This window comes from Neomonachus schauinslandi, chromosome 14 (genome assembly GCF_002201575.2).
Source record: "Neomonachus schauinslandi chromosome 14, ASM220157v2, whole genome shotgun sequence".
In the NCBI taxonomy this organism is placed as follows: domain Eukaryota; kingdom Metazoa; phylum Chordata; class Mammalia; order Carnivora; family Phocidae; genus Neomonachus; species Neomonachus schauinslandi.
The window spans coordinates 86,293,033-86,305,392 of NC_058416.1; the positions used below are offsets into that span (position 1 = coordinate 86,293,033).

Below are 12,360 nucleotides of genomic sequence, written 5' to 3' on the forward strand. Positions count from 1 at the left end.
ATCACTGACCTACTGAAAACTCATTCACAGGAATCACAATTTGAGACCTCTGAGTAGTGACTTAATAATGACAATGTCTTTTATAAGCTATTTTTAAAAAATATTTTATTTATTTCAGAGAGAGAGAGCACACGCAAGCGCATGAGTGAGGGGTAGAGGGAGAGGGATAAGCAGACTCTCCGCTGAGCAGGGAGCCCGATGCGGGACCCAATCCCAGGACCCTGAGATCATGACCTGAGCCAAAGGCAGATGTGTAACCAACTGAACCAGCCAGGTGCCCTTTTCCAAGCAATTAATGAAAAATATCTTAGGTTTATATACATAATATACACAAACAAAATCTAGGGATGCTTTCTTAGCCAATTGGGTACAAATTCTCTATTTGAACTTTTCTGCAGTGAGAAAGGGAGCAGGGAATACAGAGGAATATCTCTAATTTTCTCTAACTCCATTAGGCAAAACCCTTAATATTAAAAAAAAAAAAAAAACCCTTAATATTTAATCATTCTCCTATTCTGAAACTATTACAGACTCACAGAATTTCAGTCTTCAGGCAGAGAGCCCTTAAAAGGTTATATTATTCAATCTTCTCCTCACCTTATAAGTAAGATTTATTCTTGAGAGGGAAAACATTCTCACTTTGAACCTACTAAATAGAATATAAATGCAAATACTGTTAAATATAAGAGAACTGTGTTACAGTGTCTACAAAGGATTTCATAGACCTTAGGTGACATTTAACATGTAGCAATCCAACAAACCCAAAAGTTACCAACCCCAGAGTGATTCTATCTAAAAAAATGGACAACAAAAAGGTTCCATTTCTATCATAAATACTTAGGAAAATACCACCTATTTCAAAATAGTACACCTATGAAAGCGTCTAGTAAGATAAATAAGAAACAAGGACAAGGTAGTAGAGAGAAACTAAGCCATCCTTGGCAGGAAGAGAATCCTGAGAAACAATAGCCAATCAGAAGAATGAAAGGATACAGTTCCCACTGAGAATACCAACACTGAAACCTATCAACCAGGACAAGGTTCCTCTTGTTGAGACCTAAAGCAGATCTTTACAGCTCTGGGCAGATACAAGGGATCTATCTGCAGCAGTGAAAGCACACCACAGAGGCTGGGGTAGACTATGAAATCAAACAGAATATCTGGGTTCAAACACTGGCTACCTCATGCACCAGTAATAGAATATGGTCAAGTAATAACTTGTGTGACTCAGTTTCCTCATCTTCAAATGGGAATAATAATAGAACCTATCTTATAGGATTGCTGTTGAATAAATGTTATGCTACTGGCTATTAACTACTATTTTGATATTAGTATCATGTCAAAAAATAGGCTTTCTCCTACATCACTGATACAACACTATTTCCCAGAATACCAACTCTGTTGGCAATCCACTCAATAATTAACTTCCAAATGAATTCTTTAAAATACACTAGTTCCTTTTTGCCTGTGTCACATATTCAATTTGTGCAGTTAATCAATTGGTGTGTCTAGAGAAAACTGGTAGACCTCTTTATATGTGCAAAGATATCACTTAGCAAGTATCTTTGCCTAATAATAAACAGGACTTTTTCTCTTTATTTAATAGCACTATGTCTTTTAACTCAGCTTCAGCTTTGCTTTTACACAGCCCAGAGGAGATGACTGACATTTAGTTTAAGAAGCTGGAAGGATAATGATCCTCTCAAAATTTAGCTGATACAGTTCATGAACAAGGTATTTAGTGTCTACTGAGTGCTGCTTCTTTAAGAACATCACGAGAAAAAGAAGATAATATGAAGTTCATTAACAAGGATTTTCATTACCTACAAGGGAAAAACCTGTAGTTTTTAACAGCTATTTTTCAAGGGAACACTTGCTCAGTAAAGTGTGCCTCTCCCCACTCTCACTGAGAAACTTTTTATAGGAAGAATGGATTCACAAAGTAACATGCAGATAACAAAGTTTCAAACATGCTTTACCAAAAAAGCACATGAAAGAAATGGGGGGGTGTGTGTGTGAAACAACTTTCTTGGTTACCACCATCATCCAGATCCCTAGTCGCTTTGAGATTTACTATAGGATTGGATTTTTTCTCTTTTAACCCTCAAGATAACCCATGAGTAAATACTACATGTTATCCCTTTGTCATAGATGAAAAACTGAGGCTTAGAGAAATGAATTGTAACAAGGTAACGAAACAGGTGTGGAGCAGAATTAGATACCCAGGAGCTCTGACCCCATATCCCTCCAAAATTCTGTATTCTTAAACCTGTACCACATTTTTCAAACTGGTGGTCACACCACAGTAAGCTGTCAAGTCAAATTCAGTGTATCATGACCAGAATTTTTAAATATTTCAATACAGAACAAAAAACTAACACAGCATGTAGAGAGAATAAACATCATTTCATGACATGAGTTTTTCAGTTCTATGTGTGGATATGTAGTAGGTCACAATGTAAAACACATCTTAACCATGGGATGCAGTAAAAAGGTTTTAAAATTATTGCTCTGTGCTATATACTGCCTCCCAAGAATTAAATAAGCAAGTGAATTTGATGGGTATTGTACTGTATTTTATTCATAAAACCGGAGTTCCTGCTCTTCAAGAGCCTATCCTTTCCATCTATAGAAAATTTCAGTGGTATTCCAAGATTATCCTTAATATTTACCAAGTTCAACCACATTAAAGTATATGTCAGCATAAACAAAGACATTTGTAAAAACTTTAAGATTACACCATTTTATTAATTAGCTATATAATGTGAAAACAATTCCTCTCATCAGAAAGTATGCTTTTAAAAGATTTTTAATTATTTATTTTTTTAAAGATTTTATTTATTTAGCAGAGAGAGAGAGTGCACGAGCACACAAGCAGGGAAAGTGGCAGGCAGAGGGAGAGGGAGAAGCAGGCTCCCCACTGAGCAGGGAGCCCGACGTGGGACTCGATCCCAGGACCCTGGGACCATGACCTGAGCCGAAGGCAGATGCTTAACTGACTGAGCCACCCAGGTGCCCCTAAAGATTTTTTATTTGAGAGGGAGAGAGAGCAAGCGATAGCACAAGAGCAGGGAGAAGGAGAAGCAGACTCCCCGCTGAGCAGGGAGCCTGAAGTGGGGCTTGATCCCAGGACCCTGGGATCATGACCTGAGCCAAAGGCAGACGCTTAATGGACTGAGCCACCAGGCGCCTCCAGAAAGTATCTTTACATCAACTTTAGGCAAGCAAAGCATGGAAACTAAGAGACTCATGAAGTCAGGTTACTTGGTAAGACCAGACCTCAGATCTGACTGTTCACCACCTTCACAGGAGGCAAGTCTCAAGTCAAAGCTCAATTTAAAAATGTAAGAAACACTGAAATGTATCTGTAGCTTTAATCTTTACGATGAATCACTTAAAGGAATCTTTATACTTTATACGTTTATATTGCATTATATTAAGCAGTACATAATTTCAGCAAAGCCCTTAAGTAAAACTGCCTGACACTTAAGAGCATCCAATGAATGAATGAACGTTAAGCCACCACTGTAAGCCACCAACTAAGCCTTCCTTTTTAATACTTAGCCAGCAGCTAAAGTAAAATCTACTTAAAATTCTACAGACAATTGTGTGAAATTAAGTTAGATTGGGAGACAAAAATGCAGAAGCCAAAGGAAAAAAATAAAGATGTTCTTTCTGGTAAGATAAATTTTGGAAACAATTTTAAACATGAAAATAAAATGTTCTCTTGCTTGCAAAATTACTGTCCCACACAAGGCCACGATAGCAAATTCTGCATTTTATCCTAGAAGTTCTATACAAACTATCTTTTGGGCAATGATAATGGTTTTCCCACCAGCTTAAAGAAAAATCACTTCTGACTGCAGTAAATATACCGGAAAACATGGAATCTTTTCGCACTGTTAGCTGGTTTTTATCTACAAGCGTTAAGTTTATTTCCTCTACGGCAACTCGGGGTTTGACAGCTTTCTGGACCCCCCCCCTCCCGGCCGACTCGGTAGAAGCCCTACTCCGCCTCTAAACGTGGTTGTCTGGAGAAAATAAAACATTTAACTCAACATAAACTGCTAATAATCAACTTTCAAAGGTCAAAGGGGACCCAGTTTTTAACCTTCCCCTCAGCAACACGTGTTTAGTACAAACTTCCGGGTGCGGTTACAATTGGCTGCGCAATTCAATGGATAAAAACGTTGCTTTATTTGACTCTCATTTTCTTGCCGGTTCTTTCCCCACGTTTCTCAACCAGCAACTCCCCAAAACAAAAGCTTCCTACAGTAAACGGAACCAGAACATAAAAAGGGCTTCGCTGTGCGAGGATCAAGTTAGTGGTCCGCAAACATTAACCAAACAGCAGCACAAAGCCGAGGTGGAAAGGGGAGGAGCTGGATGCCAGGGTCAGGAAAGAAACAATCACAAGGGTTCAGGAACATCCAAATCTCCTCAGCGGTTAAACGGATCCCAAACCACTTCTGGGAAACCACCCGCATACACTGGTTTGGGGAACTTAAATGCTCGTTACACCAAACACCCTTAAAGTAAGCAAATCCCCAACCGCCTTTCCCTACACAGATGCTTCGGGTCTAGAAGGCGAGCGAGCTCGAGACAAAATTAACCTAATCACCCGGTGAGGCTTGAAGGTGGCCCCCACGTGTCCCATGTACCGCCTCGACGCCCTGAGAGCAAGGTAATCAGAAAATTGCTGGTGTGGGGTTCAGACTTACGGCACCCCTATCTCGTCCCGCACTCGCCCCAAACCGGGAGCAACCCTCGGGCATGAGGACTTTTGAAGGATTGCGGAGCTCACTTTCCTGCGGGTCCGGGACCTCGCAGTTCCTGAGCGGAGCAGGGAAAGCAAGGAGGGCGACCCCAGTGGAGCCGGAGCCGGCGTCCGCAGATCCTGCCTCCCCGCCCAAACTGGGTGACTCTGGCCCGGGACAGCGGGGGCCCCCGGGGCCTGAGAGCCCCCACGCGCAGCGACCGCAGGGCCCGGCGCTGACGGGCGGAGGAAGCGAGAGCGGCGGGGCCGCCGCCGGGACCTTGCCCCCAAGAGCCCTGGGGCGCGCAACTGAGGGGGCGTCGAGGGGCGAGGGAGGCCCCAAGCCGGGGTGAGGTGGCTGCCCCCCCCCCAGCCCGGCCCCACACGGCCCCCTGAGGAGAGTGGGAGTGGGAGGCTGGCTGTCCGGGAGGGGGAGTGTGGAAGCAGAAGAGGGCTGAGAAGGACTTACTTTCCCCGCGGGAACCGACGCCGGAACAGCTTCTCTGGGGAGGCGAGAGCTTGAAGAACTAGAGGCGACTGGAGCGGAGGCGGCGGTGGCGGCGGCAGCGGCGGCGTCCGGCTCTGCCTACCTCCCCGCCGCCATCTTGACGCCCCTCCCCCCAAACCCCCGCCCCACCGGAGGGGGAGGGGCGACGGATGAGGCGCCGCGCGCACGCAGCGCGCACCGCGCGCCCCACGTGACTTCCTCCCTTCCCCCCCCCCCTCCGCCCCCTCGTGCCCCCCTCCGCCCCGCCTCCCTCCTAGGTGAAGGAAGATGATTCCCCCCCCCCATCTTGACCGCCCCCTGCCTTCGCTGCCAAGCACGGACTCCGCCGGCTCTAGCCGACCCGGTACCAGTGGTTGGATCCAAGAGAATTCCGGAACCCAAACGGTCCATTACCGCGGCTCCGGGGTGGGCGAGGGGTGAGGGGGCCGGGTTTCCGAGAAGGGGGAGGGGGGAAGGCGAAGGCCTCCTAGAAGAGTCACGTGTCTACTGTTTCCGCTGGCGCTCGAAAGACCTCGCGAGAATTCCGTCCCCCCCGCCCCTCCCTTTCTGCCCCGCGGACTGCCGGGAGGAAGGTCTGCGCGCTCGGTTGCCACGAGGAGGTCAGCCGGTGGGCTGGGCGCATGCGTCCTACACCTGCTTTCAAAGTCCGGCTAGGAGGGGCCCGAAGCTATTTTGATAACCCTTTTGGTGTGTGGCTTCAGCCGAGGAAGTTACCTAGTGGCGTCTCTGTTACTTTGGGAAGCTCTTCATTACACAAAAAAATATTCGCGTATTCCTATTGCTTGTTAGGCTCGCTCAAAGCACTTTATTCAGTATGAAACCGCAGTATAACTCGGAGCCCCTCTTCTGGTCCACTGCCATTATCATACCCTAAGGGGTGTGAGCAGAGTCAGCCCCAATTTTTTTCTGAACAAACTATTGCTCTTAATTAATGACTGCTGCAGAGATCTGTCGCTACCATCTCTCGATTCCCTAATTTCTCCTCCTCCACTTCCTCCTCCTTTTTCTTCTTCTTCTTATTATCAAATGACCTAACAGAATAAACAAATTAACTTCTTGGTAACCCTTTTGTAAAGTCATTCTGAATGCTGTTTGACTCCGTTGCTTAGGTAATAGGCACGCCTGGGTGATTCTTGCCCCCTACTGGTGGCGCATCTCACTGGCCTTGAGCTGAAAGAAACACTTGGAGTTTAAGGTGTAAACTCTTCAAGAGAAAGTAGAAGGAAAGAGGGGAGGAAAATAAAAAGTCATGTTAAGATGATTATGAATCTTCCAATTCGGCGTCTGTATACATAAGTATGTATTATATATGTACGTACAAAGAAATGAACATTTTAAATTGCAGACTAATCACTTTACTTCCATTATCTCATTTCATCCTTACACATGAAAAAAAACCTGGTAAAAGTAAAAATGATAAAACTAGTTCCATAAGAACAATGCCCTCATCTGTCTTGTTCATTGCCAGCCACTAGAGTAGTTTATGGTCTAGTGTCAGCAAGCAAGCTATTACAAATCTGTCCATTATGGAAGAAGAAAGAACTAAGGAAAGGATGCAGGGAAAAAAAATCTAAAACATTGTAGTTAATGCATCAGTGAATTCCAAGCTTGGTTAGTACAGTTCAATTTTCAAGGGACCCTCAAACTCTCTCTGCATGCTAGGACTACATAAGTACTAGATTCTAACAGTGTAGGTCTGAGCCTTAGAGGTACTTTCTGAGCATCCAAACTAGATCCTTGCTGCCATCTCTGCATAATCTCCTTATCTGGGACCCAAGTAAAAGGTGGTGTTTCAGGAGATACTCGCAATGTAACTATGCTTATGCACACAAATGTCATGCACAAGGTTATTCCCTGCAGCATTATTTGTAGAACCAAAAGATGGGAAACCACCTAAATGTCTTTGAAGAAAGTTAACTACACCGTGGTACTTTCCTACAGTGAAACAGTTGTTCAAGAGAATGAAGCACTTCTGTCTCTGAGAATGTGTAGTAACATATTTTGCTTGTGTCTACACATAACAGCATCTCAGAATGACAACGTGAGTAGCAGTTGTTATCAGTGGATGGGAATCAAGCTACTGAGGATCAGAAGCAGGAGGAAGACTTATTGGGTACATCCAGAACAGAGATGCTATTGGAAGATGATTGGGGAAAAAAAAAAAATTCCCTGTTAAGGTGTGGTATTGGCTGTTACAGCTGCACTTTGCCCTCCAACAAGTATTTATAGAGCCCTTGCTGTGCACCAGGTACTATGTTAGAGATGAGGGGCACAAATTTAAGAAAACCAAATGAAGGGAGAGACAGGGATGGTCCCTGCCCATAATGTCCTTACAGTCTAGTGGGCATCAATCCAAAAATTATGCAGAATGTAAACTTGGGCTCCCTGCTCCCTGCTTGGTGGGGAGCCTGCTTCTCCCTCTCCCTCTGCCCTTCCCCCTGCTTGTGTTCTCTCTCTCTCTGTCAAATAAGTAAAATCTTTATTTTTTTTTAAGATCTTATTTATTTATTTATTTGACAGAGAGAGACAAGTGAGAGAAGGAACATAAGCAGGGGCAGTAGGAGAGGGAGAAAGCAGGCTTCCTGAGGAGCAGGGAGGCCGATGTGGGGCTCGATCCCAGGACCCTGGGATCATGACCTGAGCCGAAGGCAGACGCTTAATGACTGAGCCACCCAGGCGCCCCAATAAGTAAAATCTTTAAAAAAAAAAGTAAACTTGGGGTGCCTGGGTGGCTCAGTTGGTTAGGCGTCTGCCTTCAGCTCAGGTCATTATCCTGGAGTCCCAGGATTGAGCCCCGTATCAGGGTCCCTGCTCAGCGGTGAGTCTGTTTCTCCCTCTGCCTCTCACCCCACTCGTGCTTGCTCTCTCTCTCTCTCTCTCTCTCACTCAAATAAATAAATAAACATAAGGGGTGGCTGGGTGACTCAGTCATTAAGCATCTGCCTTCGGCTCAGGTCATGATCCCAGGGTCCTGGGATTGAGCCCCGCATCGGACTCGCTGCTCCCTGGGAAGCCTGCTTCTCCCTCTGCCGCTCCCCCTGCTTGTGTTCCCTCTCTTGCTGTAGCAAGTCTCTTTCTGTCAAATAAATAAAATCTTTTAAAAAAAATAAACATAAAAATAAATAAATAAGTGTAAACTTGTAACTGTGACATTGTTGCAAAGAAGCTAACAGCCTCTTACAGCGGAATTTGACGTCATCAGGGAAGTCAAGGTTTCCTTGAGGAAGTGATAACTGAGCAGAGATTTGAAAAGTAGGTATTATGTAGGCAAAGAGAAGAGGGAACTGCATTTCAAGAAGAGGAAACAGCATATGCAAATGTTCTGAAACAGGTGGGAGCCAAGCAAGGAGGGACAGTAACAGGGCAAGGGCATCAGTTCTTAAGACATTGTCTCTCGGCTCCAAACCCAAGCTTCCACAGTCTGCAAAACTACATTTCTGCTTTCCCAGCTGTTTCAGTATTTGCTTCTGCGATAGGGAGGGCTGGAGGGAGACAACAAGGCTGGAGGAAGAAAAAGTTTCTTGTGAACGTCATCCCAGCAACTCGTCTTCACCCTGGCAGCTGCATTTCCTCCCCATAGCAGCCGCTCTACTCACTTTCCCCCAAGCCTGCAGCACTAGCCTCATCAAACCCTCCTCTCAGACAGGAGGACCAGCAGGAACCTCCACAGAGTCATCCTGTAAGGTCAGAGACACTAGCACCTTGGAGTTTAAGTTTCAGCAACATGGGGCCCCTCTTTTAGGTTTCTTAGTGACTCCAACCCCTTCCTTTTGTCCCCTTAGCCTGAGTGGCGAGAGCTGCTTCCTGCAGTTGCTACCTCTGTGAGGCCTTAAAGTTCTCTTTTCACCCTTTCAAGTTATCTAGTTAAGCAGTTTAGACCTAGTTAACAATTTTTTAAAAGATTTTTATTTATTTTGAGAGAAAGAGCGGGAAGGGGGCAGGCAAAGGGAGAGACAGAATCTCAAGCAGACTCCCTACGGAGCACAGAGCCCAACATGGGGCTCCATCTCATGACCCTGAGATCATGACCTGAGCCAAAATCAAGAGTCGGATGCTTAACACACTGAGCCACCCAGGCGCCCCCTTACATTAATTTATCTCTATTCAAAACCTGGTGTGGTTTCTGCCTCCTGTGTGAACTTTGATTGACATAGCAAGTAACAAGGAATTATCAGTAGGATTATAAAAATAGATGAAGGCCATTCTCAAAGAGCCTTTTGTAACTGAGTTTGGACTTTATTCTGTAGGCCAGAGGGAACTCAGAAGCCTGCTATGCAGAGAACTGCTATGGTTGGATGTGCATTCTAGAAGGATCACTCTGGAAGCAGTGTAACAGATGGATCTAAGAACTGGACTGCAGGTATGAGGAACAGACAGGTTGAGAGAAGATAAGAACAGAAACTGAAATGGAGCAAAATTGTTGAGCAGGGGGCGCCTGCGTGGCTCAGCCGTTAAGCATCAGCCTTCGGCTCAGGTCATGATCCCAGGGTCCTGGGATCGAGCCCCACATCGGGCTCCCTGCTCGGCGGAAGGCCTTCTTCTCCTTCTCCCACTCCCCCTGCTTGTGTTCCCTCTCTCTCTGTGTCTCTCTGTGTCACATAAATAAAATCTTTAAAAAAAATTGTTGAGCAAAAGAAGAGGGCGAGATTCGAGAAATATTTAGGAGGTAAAGCCAGCAACACGTAGTGGCTGGTTGGATGGGGGTTGTGGGGAGGAAGGAGTCTAGAATGAAGCCTCAGTTTCTCCCTTTGGTACCTAGGTAGATAATACTGCCATAGCTGAAACTATGACTTCAGGAAGACAAACAGATGTGAAGAGGAAGACAATGAGTTTAGCTTTAGATACTGTGGAAAGTTTTGCTTATCTATTGCTATGTAATAAACAACCCCCAAACGTAATGACTTAACATAACAACCATTTTGTTATTTCTCATGATTCCGCAAGCTGGGCTGGGCTCAGCTGGACAGTTCTGCTGGTCTTGCTAATATTCACTTGTGTGACTATAACTAGGTGGGCTTGTCTAGGATGCTGGGACTGCTGTATTTCCCTCTCCATGTGGTCTGTCCAGTTGCCTCATGGTTCTTACCTGGTGGCTCTGGGCTCCCAAGAACCCAAAAGCCGAAGCTTCTAGCCTCTCTTGAATTTTAGCCTTGCAACTGACACAGTGATGTTTCCACCATATTCTGTCAATTAACAAGGCCACACAAGACTCAAGGAAAGACAACACAAGAGTATGAAGGGGGTGGGGGGGCCTGGCTGGCTCAGGTCAGTAGAGCATGCAACTCTTGATCTTGGGGTTGTGAGTTCAAGCCCCATGTTAGGTGTAGAGATTACTTAAAAATAAAATCTTTAAGTTAAAAAAAAGAAGTAGGGGTGCCTGGGTGGCTCAGTTGGTTAAGTGTCTGACTCTTGATCTCAGCTCAGGTCTTGATCTCAGGGTCATAAGAGCTCAAGCCCCACGTTCGGCTCCATACTGAGCATGGAGCCTACTTAAAAAAAAAAGAGTATGAATGGTGGGAGGAATTGTTCATTAGAGGCCATGAAAGTAAGTCTATCTTGAGGAATTTTAAGGGGCCAATGGGACATCCAATTGGAGATGTCTAGCAAGCAGCTGGGAGTCTACAGCTTGAGGATCTAGACAGGGATTAAAACGTGAGAGAGGGGGGCGCCTGGGTGGCTCAGTCCTTAAGCGTCTGCCTTTGGCTCAGGTCATCATCCCAGGGTCCTGGGATCGAGCCCCGCATCGGGCTCCCTGCTCGGCAGGAAGCCTGCTTCTCCCTCTCCCACTCCCCCCGCTTGTGTTCTCTCTTTCGCTGTCTCTCTCTCTGTCAAATAAATAAATAAAATCTTTAAAAAAAAAAAAACCAAACATAAGAAAAGATAAAACTAGAGAGAATACAGAGAGAAAGGCAGGGGGCCAAGGGCAGAACCCTAAGGTTGTATAGCTAAGAGGTGAGCACTCAGTGAGCCTGACGAAGGTCAGTCAGAGAAGTCAAAGCAGAACCAGGGAGAAATTACATCATGGATGCCAAGCAAACAGAGTTTCAAGGACTGAGTGGCCAGCAATATCGAATGTAGCAGACAGCACCAGAATATGACTAAAGCATCTACTGGATTTCTCACAATGGCAGACATCATAGTGGATAGAAGTTTTTTGTGTTTTTTTTTTCTTTTTGAAGACTTTATATTTTTTTTAGCAGTTTTATATTCATAGCAAATTTAAGGGGAAGGTACAGAGACTTCCCATAGACCCCCAACTCCCACACATGCACAGCCTCCCCAATTATCCATATCCCTTACTGGAATGGTACATTTCTTATAGTTGTGCTAGACCTACCTTGCTGTATCATTATCACCCGAAGTCCATAGTTTACCTTAAAGTTCACTCTTGGTGGTGTACATTGTATGGGTTTGGACAAATGCATAATGACATATATCTATCACTATCCTAAAAATCTTCCATGCTCTGGAACGTGTTGTTTTTGACTACCCCAAATCCACCTCTCCTTCTTCAGATAGTGGCACCTTAATTTTATCTCTGTCTCTCAAAGTCCATGTGGATTGGAAAGCGCTAATCATCTCCAATACACATTCCCCCTGAGTGGGGCATTTAATTCAAGTCTGGCCAATTGGAATGCTCGATGCACATCCAGGCCCAATTGATAGATTTAGTGCCAAGCCAATGAGTTTCAGTTTCAGAACTTTACATTGAAAATAATAGGAAAAAGAGGTGCCTGGCTGGCTCAGTCGGTAGAGCATGCGACTTTGGATCTTGGGGTCATGGGTTCAAGCCCCACGTTGGGCATAGAGCTTACTTTAAAAAAAAATAAAAAATAAACAGAACATTATAAAACATAAGACATCAGCTGAAAGTAGTAAGAAAAAGACAGTGCGTCACCACTAATGTTGCTAAGAGCACTGGGAAATGGGGGCAGAGGCCATGTGGAATGAGAGACCACTCTGTGAGGCCAACCTAGAGAGTGGTAGGGCAAAGAAGTGGAAGGGAGGGAGAGGGAGAGACTAAATCCAGATGACATTCTTGGGCTCACTGGATCCCATCAGGCCTGAAGTTACCCCTACCCTTGAACTTTTCTGT

The 12,360-nt window shown here is 45.1% G+C and overlaps 1 protein-coding gene and 1 non-coding gene across 2 annotated transcripts in view; one reads left to right on the top strand and one right to left on the bottom strand.

The window, feature by feature from the left end:
- Positions 1–5,400, bottom strand: part of SBNO1 (strawberry notch homolog 1) — a 52,638-nt gene extending 47,238 nt beyond the window's left edge. Inside the window, exon 1 of the mRNA XM_021698686.2 lies at positions 5,226–5,400. The gene's annotated coding sequence lies outside the window, so the exon portion shown is untranslated. The remainder of the gene's footprint in view (positions 1–5,225) is intronic.
- Positions 5,401–11,996: 6,596 nt separating this feature from the next.
- TRNAQ-UUG lies at positions 11,997–12,069 on the top strand. The gene has a single exon. It is a non-coding gene; the product is annotated as a tRNA-Gln (tRNA).
- Positions 12,070–12,360: the final 291 nt, after the last annotated feature.